Genomic DNA, 13,240 nt, shown 5'->3' on the forward strand with positions numbered 1-13,240 from the left:
CACAGATAAATAACAAGAGTACCACTAAAAACAACAACAGAAGAGCGAGAAGCAAAGCGTGTTTCGTAGCTCGCCATTATTCTACGTAGACAATCTATGAGACAAGAGTGAGTGGGTGACCCAGTTGCGTATTTGTTCCAGACAACGTTCGTGTTGTGTACGCGATGTATTATGCCTGAACATACGTAGTGTGCAGCAGTAATGCGATTAAGTCTAACTTGATATATGGGTATAGATTGAATGGAGAACATTCAGTGAAAGTCTCTGACTAGGCATGTTCGCTTAGCACTGATGATCGGTTAGAAAAATGAGCAAAAGTAGAGTAATAAATTTGATTGTTCCCGGCTCATATTTAACTTTGGCGTGGATATAAACACAAACGCAGCCAACTCCGGCCGTTCAAGACAGAACCTATCATCTTATGTCACATTTATTAAGAAAAAAATGTACCACATTTCTTGTTTTTCTCATGAGGCACCTACAAACACTCTCGAAAGATGACATCAAATATCTTGCCAATTTCGTTCAAAAGTCAAACAAGTTATACGTTATATTATACAGCCTAACCTAATTTTGTTTTCTTCTGTAAGAAGGTTGGAGGCAAATGCATTGTGCAGACTAGAGTTTACAACTGTGTTGTTTGTCTGATACTGTGGGCCTCTCACCCACTAAACCCTGGACACCTCGAAGACTTGGGCTTTGGTTCAGGACATAAGCAGACGAATCGATTTGTCAACAACATCGTTTTCGAAGAAAAGCCGCCCTGTACATAAATCCCGCGCTATAGGCCAATATATCAGCGGCCGTATATTTATCGTTTTTGGCGTTAAATAGCCTTCAACTGAAGCATTATAGTGATTAGCAATCGGCGCAAAACAAAACACACAGTCCGTACAGGCACGATCCTAAACGGCATAACGACAGAAATTTTCTCATCAACAGCTTGGGTATATGCATCTCTTTTTTCGGCCATTTTTCTCTCTTATCCGACTCTCCAAAGGAGTCACCTCATAATGTATAGTAATTATATTTACTCATCTTGAAACTCTACTATGAAGGATTCTATTCAGGGGACGTACATGCGGCGTTCATATTTTCTATGGGAACAGTTTAGGAACGGGTTGCGCTATAAACGTCACCTACTTCCTGGGGATCTTTAATTTATTTTCACAACACGTATATGTCATGCGGATAGTCTAAGTTTTCCATAACCCGTGGGATATATTGTAAAAGTCCTGTGAATTTCCGATGTGTCTAACTTTTCATCATGTTCTGCATTAGATGTTCTTCTGAATTTATGAAGTTCGATGAGAATCCGCTTAATGTTCTAATGGATGTTTACCACTAAAGGCTTTACTACATCACCGCCTGAAGTATTTGTGGACCCTTAACTTATTCATGAAATTGTTATAACTTCCTAGCACCCTGAAATGCATCATCCTAATTCTATGTTGTGACATATTTTGCCAGAGAGTATATTCTTAGTTGTTTTTTTATTTCAAGATTAACTATGATGAGAGCTGTTTTATCTAGATACACACGTACCATATATAATGAGTACATCTGTACCAGATACAATCTTTGGACATGTTTCCTTCCAGCAATTGTATAGCAATTCTTATCGAACAAGAGATTGTCTGCTGAAACGTTCGTTGATATTTTTAGCATACTCTTTTAAGATTACTTGCGCCGTATCAGTATGATATTTTTCGTTACTCGTATACTTTATTGTTATCCTGACTCCGTATCCTGATTCTTAGCGAAAGTGCGTCCCTAAGCAGAAGGCTCTATGTGCTCGTTTCCGAGGCCATTCATTACAAAGTTAACTAAAATACAGCCTCAATGAGACGTCGATGTGAGGCTCAAATAATGCTTTTTCTTGGAAAGTTTCATGCACTACACAACAACGACAAGTCGTCCCGATGACTTGGTAACCCCCAACTTTGTAATCGTCGGCTGTGCGCTGATGAAAACGACGCGGCCAACATTTGACACAGAACCTGTTTGTCTAAGTGAGATTGGTTCCTCGGTCCTAAAGGCAACTGCATCGGGTCCCCGAGGCGGTGGTGGTAACAATAGCAGCAGCCAATACGACGACGACAGCAGTAGCGGCCACACCAGGCAATCAAAGAACGGCGACGGGCACTAAAGCTTTATAGCGCTGTCCTGTTATTGCTTTGGGACTCGATCGTTTTTGTAGTTATACACGGCCGATCTTAGGCGAGGCATCACGCGAACTGGCGTTAGCTAAGCTGTCGTTTTTGCCCGCCAAAATTCTGGGCAACTTCGTCAGCGTTCGTTTCTAAAGTTCGAGTCAAAGTAGGAAGCAGACTACTATTGAAATTACGGCATCAAGATCGGATTTTAGCGGCACGGCAAAAGGAAACAATATAGATTTTCGAGACCTTGTGCGTATACTCTTTCACCTGTTCCAGTATCGAAGTATCAATTCTTTCACTATTATCTACGCATGTTCCTTTTGCTGATTCCGTTGCTGTGAGAAATAATTGCGTGTAAAGCAGTACCTCCTTCACCCGCACTGAAACTTTCAGTAAGGCTTTGATGTTTCCTCAGTCCCCGGCCAAAGGTATTGACTGTTATGGCGGGTAGCCATCCATCCTTAACAAAGATTACGATCATATGACTTTTTTCTAGATCATCGAGGATCATTACTCTAACATCGCGGTCGTATGCGTAATAGAAACCGATTGTACGCAGTCATTCTGATCCGATCTCGATCATAGCTAACATATGTAGCCCCTTGTACCTGATGCCTAGGAATTTCATTAAATGGAATTGGATAGGGAATTTCATTTGATCGTTCTAATTTTTTGTTAAGCTGTTTGGAATATAAACCCGTTTCTTCTTTGATGTTTCCTGCTAACATTTCTTATTTAGTATACTGTTAGGGCCGATGATCGAAAGACTTGGAACATAAATTAGAAACATTACCCACACCCAGTACTGACTAATATATTCAACGAAATAAACGTGTATTTATATGAAAAAAAAAACACAGAAAATAGTCTGTTGCCTTAAGAAACCAGTGTGGAATTATTTTTAAAAATTCTCACAAATGCGGCTAATGATTGATAAGTACCTATTTACTGCCCATCAACAAGCATAACGAAGGGTAAGAACGACTTTCTTGTCCATCAAATTTGTGAAGATTACATGATAAACCCATCAAAGCACGTCGGCAGCATCTCACTCCGGACCTGGTTTTTGCTGCCGATACTTGCAACAATAAGCATTTACAACACTTCCGTGCTGGCCTCTCAACCGACAAGTAAACATTGTAGACTAAATTTTCGGCAGCGTAAGTAAAACAAACACAGCATGCGTTCATTTTGGAATGTCTAAGATATAGGAAATAGACATAGAAGAAATACCATTTGAAGAATTTAAACACTATGTGTTTATGTGCGTTGGGAAGCTTTTTTTTTTTGGTTTTGTGTGTCTGCGGGTGCAAGATTTACAATCTGAGAACTAGTTCGCCGCGTTATCAGGCCTATTTTATTTCCTTGAACGATACACACAGTAAATCGTCACGACGAATTAGCCAGCCGTACTTTTCCTTAAAACAATTGTATTTTCTCCGTAGTGAAAATTACATTGGGTATATGCAAATGTTCAATCAATTACAATATATATTTATTTTTACGCCGTCTAATTCAAATTCATTGTTCACCGAAAGAGAAAGGAGGATAGCGCAGAAATTGTGTGCGCGTCATCAATATACAAGGAATCCTTTGAAACGTATAGACGAAGGAGGAAGTACGATTGTAACAATTTTAAGTAATTCGGCCATGCTTTTACCGCATTATCGGTCAATGCCGCGAAGCTATCTTCTGTTCAACGTTTAGGTTTCCCACATATCGTAGGCACGGGGGGACGGCATCCAGTCGGCTCCACTATCCAGGGTGTACAAGAAATTTCGCTACGTAGGGTGGGGGGGGGGGGGGAAGGGTCTAATATTTGTCAAGTACGTGATGAACCTCGAATGGGTCGAAATCCCAACGCGGTCTAATGCATTGATGGCTTCCTTTCAAGCCGAGATCGCCACGTGGGAGAACATCACAAGGTCTTAGCAGAGATCGACTTGTGAATGTAGGCCAGTAGTGCCCGCATATAGGTACGTATCATTTACGTTCTTGACCTCTGCTTTATAGACTTGAATCGGATCATTTTAGACAAGTATTGCGTAATGGCAGCACTGTTCAAGCAGTCTATATATAATATACTTCACAAATTCGTCCGATTGAGTGCAATAGTGCTCCTTAATAATGTTAGACTTATATTGGAACTAATTAAATTTGGCTGTTAGAGTTATACTCCAGTTCTGCATACTTGTATAGATAAGGATATTTTTTATATTTAAGAAATTAACGTTGCATATAAGTTACTTGAATCATAAGAGTTGCTTTAATCATTGAGTAAAAATTCCGCAAGTTGAATGAAACCTACGCTAACTATTTTATCTTGGGGGTTTTACTCCTATCGTTTTCAGCTCTTATATTATTAAGAAAAAAAATAGTTCATTTGAGATCAGCTACTGTTCTAATTACATTTTAAAGACAATACTTTTGACTAAACACTGAGGAATAGGTATAGACGGGGTTTATAGTGTTAGCTGTCTCTTTAACAGACCCATTTAGTATATAGGTATGATGGTTCCAGGTTAACGCGGTTCAAATCTACAGCAAAGGTAGAGCGTTTCCTAGATTCGTTACTATTATTGTAAGTTTAAATCCATTGAGCTACTTTCTGAGCGGGCGCATGAACGATTGGGAGCTCCGTCAGAAGGCGGACTTAGGCTAAGCACCATGTGATCGATTCAAGGGTACAATAGAGAAGTACTTCACAGTCTGAAAATTTTAGACTACCCGTAGAGGACTTGGACTGGCAGACTGCCTTTTGCCTATATCACGTTGTTGGCTTCACGTTAGAACGTGGACCACTTAAGAAGTCCTCATGTCTAATTCTAATTCAGCAAACAAACTAATTCTAACTAATTCAGCAAAATGGAAACCCCACAGGAAGGCAAGAAAACAAGAATGACGGACCTTGCCGCAATTAAGTACAGCTGCGTCGTTTCCTATTCGTATTCCTATTCTATCTTACACCACACCTATAGTGGGTATTTCTATCATGTAGTTTATCCTGTTGCCTATCCTGTGGGTTAGGGTAGTCCGACGCTCTGCATACCTGCCGAACTACCTGAGCAGACAGGGTGTCCATACTCCAGACGTGACCACACGCTCTCCATGTGCATCAGTTTGTTGCACTTCAACCCTCGCTGTCGGCTTTCTGTCTACTGTTATTAGTTTTGTTGCTATTACATCAAATATACCACTACTGGTGCACTACGGATGGAGGCGCAAAGGCAGATTCGAACGGGGCCAACAAAGCGCGCGTGCTAAGCTAGACTTACCCGTAGTATGTCTTTAATTGCAGTTTTTTTTCCGTCTTCCCTTAGACTTGGGCACGTGCTGCGATACACTGGTAATAACTAACTATGTGGCTCTCGATTACCGTAGTAACCAGCGATACATATTTGTGTGTTATTTATTGATTTACTAGTATGAAATCTGTTCGTCTTGTATCTACTATATGGTAATAAAACTTGGACAGATGATGCTTCCTAATAAATAAAAATTAGAACGTTTACATTTTTGCTATAGTTAAGAAAATTCTTGAATTGAAATTGAAGACCTCTCAAGGTAGTTAATTTGCTTTTCTTTTTGCATCTCAATGTTTCGATAAATTATATAGGTATTTTTTGGATTCGATTTTTGAAACGTGATCTATTATAAGTCTCTGTAGGAGCTCCAAGTAATGGCCCGATATATTGCTTGCGTAGCTGGCTGAATTCAAGCAGTTGTGCTACCTGCCCTATACATTGTTGGAAACTAATTTGGGTTTCAAATGCCCCATTTTTAGTGACCAATTCGAAGGATCTGGATCGTTAAGAAGTTATGCATCTGCAGGATCATTCTTATGCCTTATATTGTTTGAAGGCAGCTCTCACGGGTCGTGCATAGTACACGGAGCGATTGTACACCCTCGCCACCGATCACTCAAGCTTTTTTCATTTTCTATAAAAGCTCTACTGTTACCATTCGCAAATACAAAATTTGAAAGAAAATAAGACTGTATAAGCTTAGCTGCAGAGAGAAGCCGGCATTTGGCGGGTGTTAAATAAGAATATGCATCTACACACAGTAAAGCAACGATATGTCGCTCTCTCAACATATGCATACAACTGGAAAAAAAAAAGGAAAATCAGCTGCACGTGCTCAGCAAAACGGTGTTAAAACGTGTGTCTTCTTTCTGTTGATAGTATGGCATAGGTTCGTTTTGACAGAGAATAAAGACAAGGTCGGGAAGCTTTAACACGTATCTGTTTCAAGCTAGCAGCTTTTTTAGTCAGCCATATTTTAACGCTATTCTTCCTTTTGTTACAACCACTTTGTTAATATCTATCAGTCTGGCCTTTTCAAACATTTCTAGTGGACCCCTTGAAGGTAATATTTCTATTCAGTAAGGCAGACTTACTTGAGTATTTTTTAAGCGAAATAGAAGTGTTGGCCAAACTTCTTAGCAGAATTAATACTTTAGGGGAATAGTTCTTAACTATATTTTGTTATTAAGCGGTCTTTCGAGCCGTAGAAGATCTTAACGCCCCCACTCTCACATCGATGGTTTTTTGTCTGTATATATATGTTTGTCTGTGTACGCTGCAGTGCAATCAGGCATTCGGGTGCGGGACACGTGAGCCTGCTCTATTTGCCCTGGGGTTAAAAAGGTCGCCAAAAAGAACTGCATTTTGAGAGCGCATCAGAAATGCAAGGGCACAAAAACGATTTAGGAGTCTGAAGATCATCATGAGTGCGTCTGGCAATAGAGCGATCTAATGATAAAACAATTTTGTTCACACCTTTGGATTACACAGACTCTATCCTAAGCTAGATAGATTAAAATGCATTGGCCTTCTGTTTTTCTTAGTTTTCAATGTTACAGATTCGAGCCTTTCTAAGCATAAATGACACCAATAATTAGACATGGTGGAAAATGACCGAAATCACGTCAGTTATTTAGGAACTCTAGATAATAATCTTTACGCCTTTATATATTAATACCGAACAGATTGTTTCGTAGAATATGGCAGTGGTGCAACCCAATTCACTTTCGCTTTCAAAATTCCATCATTATTTATCGGCAGAACCATTATGAGTAGCACAATACCACAGTACGCAGCTGAATGATGAAATAGCCAGCCCCCTTTCGCGATTCCTCTTGAGCCAGCTCTTACCGGCCGGCCCATTTTGAGCGAATGCGCCGAATTGACGAACAAGAAAAGGAATGTCAACAACAGAAGTCGCCGAGGCCATCGGCAATAGCAGTAGCGGCACCAGTGAATTCAGCGCAGAACGGCGTGGGCTGGGGGTCTTGAGGCCAGCCTCAAGGGCTGGCGTCACTTGAGAGTCGACTCGAACCCCTTGTCGGCAACAGGCCTGGGAGGAGGTTACGAAGGGAGATCGACTAGCGCAGAAGGCCGAAGGGCCTGTGCGAATCAGCCTGTGCTGGGTGTGATAGAAATGTTTAGGTCGAGAAAAGTCATTTGGTTGCTACTGACCTATTTTTGGTCGGTTCGCTGCTGCTGCTGTTTTCACTGGCCTCGTTTGTTGTTACTGTTGTCGTCAAAGTTTGCCCAACGTCAAGACTTCATTTCCGTTCTCTTGGCGTCGCAATTTCTTAGTTAACGCTGGCAACGACGGTGGAGAGGGGAAAAGGCAACCCTGTTAACTGGATCTCCTCGGACAGGGGTCTCAGAACGCAAGAGGAAAGAGAAACCTCGGCCATCGCTCGAGTTGGCTTCTGCGGTTGCCGTTACCTCTCTAAAGAAGAGGAAATTTGGTAAAAGAGACACAGCGGTATGCAAGCGTGGAATTTCGAATACTTCGCAACCAAATTAACTAGTACTTCTTTAACCCCCGTAGCCGAGACTAAATTTAGGTCTAGTCGAACCAAATGACTTCTAGGCCTTTCCTTGCCTACTCAAATATTGACTCCAGAAATAAGTTTCCAGAGGGCGGTAAAAATGTCAAACTGTGGGGCTCTCTTTCTTTGCGGTCTTACTCTTTCAAGGGCCGTGTTATTGCCCTTTTGAGGATGGCGGTGGACCGAAGATCAGGAAACATAATACGGGAGTGGCGAGGGCATCCGGTTCGTATATACATTTCGTTCAACGTTGTACCCTTCAATTGGTTTTTAAAGATTGTTGATTATCGTATAGATTACCATTGAATATGCTGTAATAGGTGAGACACGTCCGTTATTGTTTCTTATCACTTTCGTGGTGATAACCTTATACGTGTTCCACGTGATGCGAGCCGAGCGTGGATAGTGTAAGCACAGCGTGCACCAAATTTTGTAGAAAATATGCTAAAAAGTCGCGCATGGTAACTCGCGTTTGTATACTACCTTTTTATTGTTTTTTAAGCACTAATTTACTGAATAAAACTAGAAAAAAGGGGAGAACCGTAGAGGGCAACAGGAGATTCTTAGAACGTCATTTTCAGGAAATCTGCCAAAGAGTTGCTGAACTTTCTAAACATCTCTGGATGCGTATTATGTGGAATGATCATAAAGATAATAAGAAACGCGAGACCGTTGGGTTTTCAGTATGTCAAAAAAACTTGGACACAAGAAACAATAGCTTTTCTTTTTGCTGCCAACTATATCGTGTTGAGTAATACCGGCCTTGGTAGTTAGATATGCCACGAGTACGAGTAATCCATCAACCGCAAACCGTGATAGATTTTGTGGTAATAGATTCCATAATTAGCGTTATCACACACTCGAATAGGAAAGATATATAGGCAGTAGGTAGAGCCTTGCCGACCTCGTCAAAACATGCCCGTAAGTCGTGTGCTACTGCACGTCTGGCGGTATTTACATAGATTTTGTTAATCATGGAATCATCCGCACAGAAGTTTTCTTGTATGGAAAAACTTAAATCGCCTATGGGCTGTACAGACAAAGGGCTCCTGAGGCAATATAAATGACTGCTGATTATTTTACGTATAAAAACTGTGCTTCGTAAGCGCATAGAGCAACAGATGAAACAAGAACTTCAGTTAGTTGTCTAACACATACGCCCCCGTTGATTTTGTTATTAAAAGGGGTGCTGCACTTAGGTATAGATGACGTGCAGGGCCCTTGTGGATCGAATAGCGCGAAAAAATCGTGTCTTGCTGCTAAAAAAGTCTCTGATTAGGTCGAATTGAAAAATATCTATACAAATGCAAAGCTTGCGAAATAGAGCGTTGGGTCTTTGACGTTGCCACCGACGACTTGAGAGAGGTCGTTAGATAATAAACCTCGCCTAGTGATATCCGACTTTGCAAACACTTCAAATTGCAACCAATGGACCAGAAGGCAATTTTTTTCTATCTAAAAATAATTTCATAACCCTGTTGACATCATATATTTGTCAAATGCGGCTTATATAAATAAATATATAATAAATAAAAATTTTAGTACAAAATCGTTAAATCCTACAGCATATTTCTATTATGTGGGGTTTTTTTACTTCAACTGGAAAGTCTGAGCAAGAATACTGTCACTATCGTAGCTGATCCAACTTTCTGCACACCCCCTGGCAAGATGGTGTAGCTGTAGTGATGGGGACTTGATATATTAGATCCTCTGTCTCAATTTTTTTAAGATACGTATAAATTGATGTGTCGTTTAGATGTTTGCGTTAATAGATAGAATGGGAGAAAAGTCAGTATGAAAAAACAAACAGTATGGGAAAAGCCATTTATCTGCCTATTTTACCTATTTTCATACAACATTTCTTTCATTAGATTTTAGCAATGACTGTGAAATTACCATTTAACCTAGATCAAAAATTAAATTCAATTCCAATGTAATTCAAAAAAGATCAACCTTTGGCTGACAAAGCAGTTAAAGGAGAAAGATACCTTTTGACTCAAGAGGAATAAATTTTTGAAGGAATCATCACTTTCGAAATATAAAGCCAGTAGCTAAAACTTAGTTTCTTTTAAATAATAAAAATTAACTATTTATAACATTTGTCTTACGAAGATCATCATTCTATTAGAAATACTAAAAATAAAATGCATGATTTTAATAAAGGGACTTGAAGCAGATCAGTGACTTTTTTGCAAACCGATAAGCGACTACGTCACCTTCTCATGTCACATGAACGTGGGTATATGCGCATGAACATAATCGATCAGTCGAAGCCTTTGTTTGCACAGATGAATTCTGTGGGTGGCAACATCGTCCCGCAGAGGGAATCACAAACGTAAACAACAGTTCTCTGCCTGTCTTTCTTTCCGTGCCCTTTATTGAGGACTACTTACAGGCCAGTCGCACTTTCCTGCACCCCTCAATCGTGATCTCAGTGAGCCTCGGTCTATCTTATGTGGACCGCCTGAAGATGCCACACATGGTGCTTAGCCGTAACGCTTTGGTTTCTTCGTCCATTCCCTTCGATGCTTGTTGTTCTGTACATATACCCAGTAGGCTAGACATGGCTTTTGCTGCCAGTTACAATCTTGCAGTTATAGGTGTATCTAAGACGTTATCTCGCCTGTCCAGGTGGCAGCCTTCGTGCTCCCTCCACGTGGGCATCGTTTCACCATGTTCAGCGTTACTGCCGGTTTCGACTTAACCACCATAAGAGGGAGTTGTAGTGGCGTATCAGATACGTAGCTTTCACAAAGGGCTACTATTACCAGTGTGACTGACTGAGGCTTGTTCTTCCCTGCGGAAGCTAAACCAAAGACATACCGGGCCTACCGAAGACTTGTAGGAGATAGGACGCCCGATGAGAAAACGGCTGGCCGACTACCGGATGGACGTACAGGAGTGTTCCGGTCTATCGCGCTGATATTTGCCACGACGACGACGAGGGAGGGAGCGAAGAAGGAAAAGAAAGACGGAAAAGATGTAGGCTATGGACAGAGGGGATACGGGATAGACAAAACGAGCCTCGTTAAACGCCTCGTCGCGAAGTTCTCGCGCGAATGCCGACCAGAATGAGATCTCGGTGCTAAGCTGAGTTCGGAGAGGTGTGTAGAAGCGACACGCAGGTATTAAAGGTCGGCTGGAAGAACCCGAACCCGCCTTTCAATCTTCACTTTAGTAGATTGTGCTGAAGAAGCAAATATACGTACTTACGTCGTTTTTTTTTGCGCACTCACTCACCAACCCGTTTTTTTGCCACGAGGCCTAGACGCTTGTTACCGCTGGCCACATAAGTTCTTCATCTGGTTTTCGTTTTTACGCGGGACAATATTTCTTGGGTTTCGTGAAACGGGACAGCAGCATCTAGCGATCATACCATTTAATTTTTACGATAACCTTCTCTTGCACTCCAATTCGCTTCCACATAACAGCATCCCACATGTGAAAACCGCTAACATTATAGTATGTTAGATTGTTTAGGGGGTTATTGCGCACCAAATGAATAATCTTGCTAAATTAAGATAATATCTTAAGGGAATTAGGTTTAACGCATGCAACGGGGAACCTAACCTAATAATCAGCCCATGACCTTACTAATGACAAGTTAAAACCCTGAATTAATTTGTTTCTCCTTATAAATTCAAGGGTCTTGAAACTAATGGGTAACTACGTATGTACATGTGTCTAAATAGAGCTCGTTTGATAAATTGTGCAACATAAAAGACTATCATCTTTTTCTGATGCAAATAACATTCGGCCAAGCAGAGGTAAATAGGATGCATCGTCTCATAGTTACCGATGATCTTGCTTAAAGCCAGTGTATCTTCCTTCACCGTGTCCAAAATAGTTTTTTGTACGCGTACTTCTATAAACCTCAACTCTGTGATGTGGGGCCGACATCGACAAGCTATATTATAAAAATGTAATAATCTCTTTCCTCTGGTGGTTCGGAATGGACTCATTGAGGACCAAGGAATCCTGTATAGAAACCCACGATAATCATTCCGCAAAGTTTGAATGTTGAATTTTTCTATCCGACAGACAAATTTCATATAATATATGGCGATGTTATGCCCCATATACTGGCTAGCTATAAAGAATAATCTAAAAGACTTAGTGAACAGAGGTACAGCGTCTCAAACATATGGACCGAAGCAACGAAGCCATTTCGTAGAAAATGCCTACCCACAACGGCCTTGGCGAACGGTGCACCAAGACATACTTGTGTGAGATGACAAATACTAGTTTCTTACTGTATATTATTCAAATTAGACGAACACACGACAACCAATAGCATAATTAAAAAGACAGGTACTATTTTAGGAGGCACAGAAGTCCTAGAGAAAGGCTCACAGGCTTACATACAGAATTTTGTACAAAATCGGTAGGCGAAAACAAACGCACCTACCATCATCAAGCCGACCACAGCAGCCAAGCGCCTAGTAAAGAAGGCTGCCTCTAATTAAAGAGATTATAAATATAGCATTTATGGGATAGCAAGTAACAGAACGAGCCAATCAATGAACTGTTACCTAGAGAACAATACTTGAGCGCATCCTGACTTTTATATACCAGGGCCCGAGATGAAACTATCGTCGCATCCTACTAATAATCTCAAAACGACAACGACATGCAAAGGAAAGTTATGATTAGAAAAAAAATTTAATCCTGTCAAATCAACGGATCTCGAATGCAATGGACAGGATTCTCGTAAGGGTCAGCAATAGGACACTGCACAGCAATAAGTGAACCTGGAACGCACAGAATTCATACCAACAGTAAGGTGAAGCTAGTTAGAACCTTAAAAGACACGTATCCTACTGGTTCTTCTTGATGTTGGTAACAATAAAACTAATAACCAATTGTTTCATTCACAAAAGGCGCCAGTATTTAACAGGGTATAGGGATTAATCATAAAACCGGTTGAGCCGCAAGTCAGTGAGCCGAACTGAGTAGAAGATAAGCCGAAATCCGATATAGAATTTTTACTAATAAAGAGGACGGAGTGAAGTGCTATCAGCACGAGCGATAGACACCTACGCACTGCCACCTGAAAAATCAAGTCTTCTGTGTATGCTATACCAGCATGCGTCTGCTGCTGCCCAGGTCCTCAGGAATCGTGGGCGCCCGCCGTCGGGCGCACAGCTGAAGGGCCATAACACCGCACAACAAAAATGTAGGCATAGCAAGGCTCGGCCCAGCATAAACAAGGACCATCCGATATATCCGCAAGTAA

General features: G+C 41.0%; 1 pseudogene across 2 annotated transcripts in view; it reads left to right on the forward strand.

The window, feature by feature from the left end:
* Positions 1 to 5,958, forward strand: part of LOC111254437 (pantothenate kinase 3 pseudogene) — a 50,738-nt pseudogene extending 44,780 nt beyond the window's left edge. For both annotated transcript variants that reach the window (XR_015316725.1, XR_015316727.1), the window contains one exon: positions 5,944 to 5,958. The product of XR_015316725.1 is annotated as a pantothenate kinase 3 pseudogene, transcript variant X28 (transcript). The remainder of the gene's footprint in view (positions 1 to 5,943) is intronic.
* The last annotated feature ends 7,282 nt before the right edge of the window (positions 5,959 to 13,240 follow it).

The sequence above is a fragment of the Varroa destructor genome, unplaced genomic scaffold (assembly GCF_002443255.2).
Source record: "Varroa destructor unplaced genomic scaffold, Vdes_3.0 BEIS01000007.1, whole genome shotgun sequence".
NCBI classification, from domain to species: Eukaryota; Metazoa; Arthropoda; class Arachnida; order Mesostigmata; family Varroidae; genus Varroa; species Varroa destructor.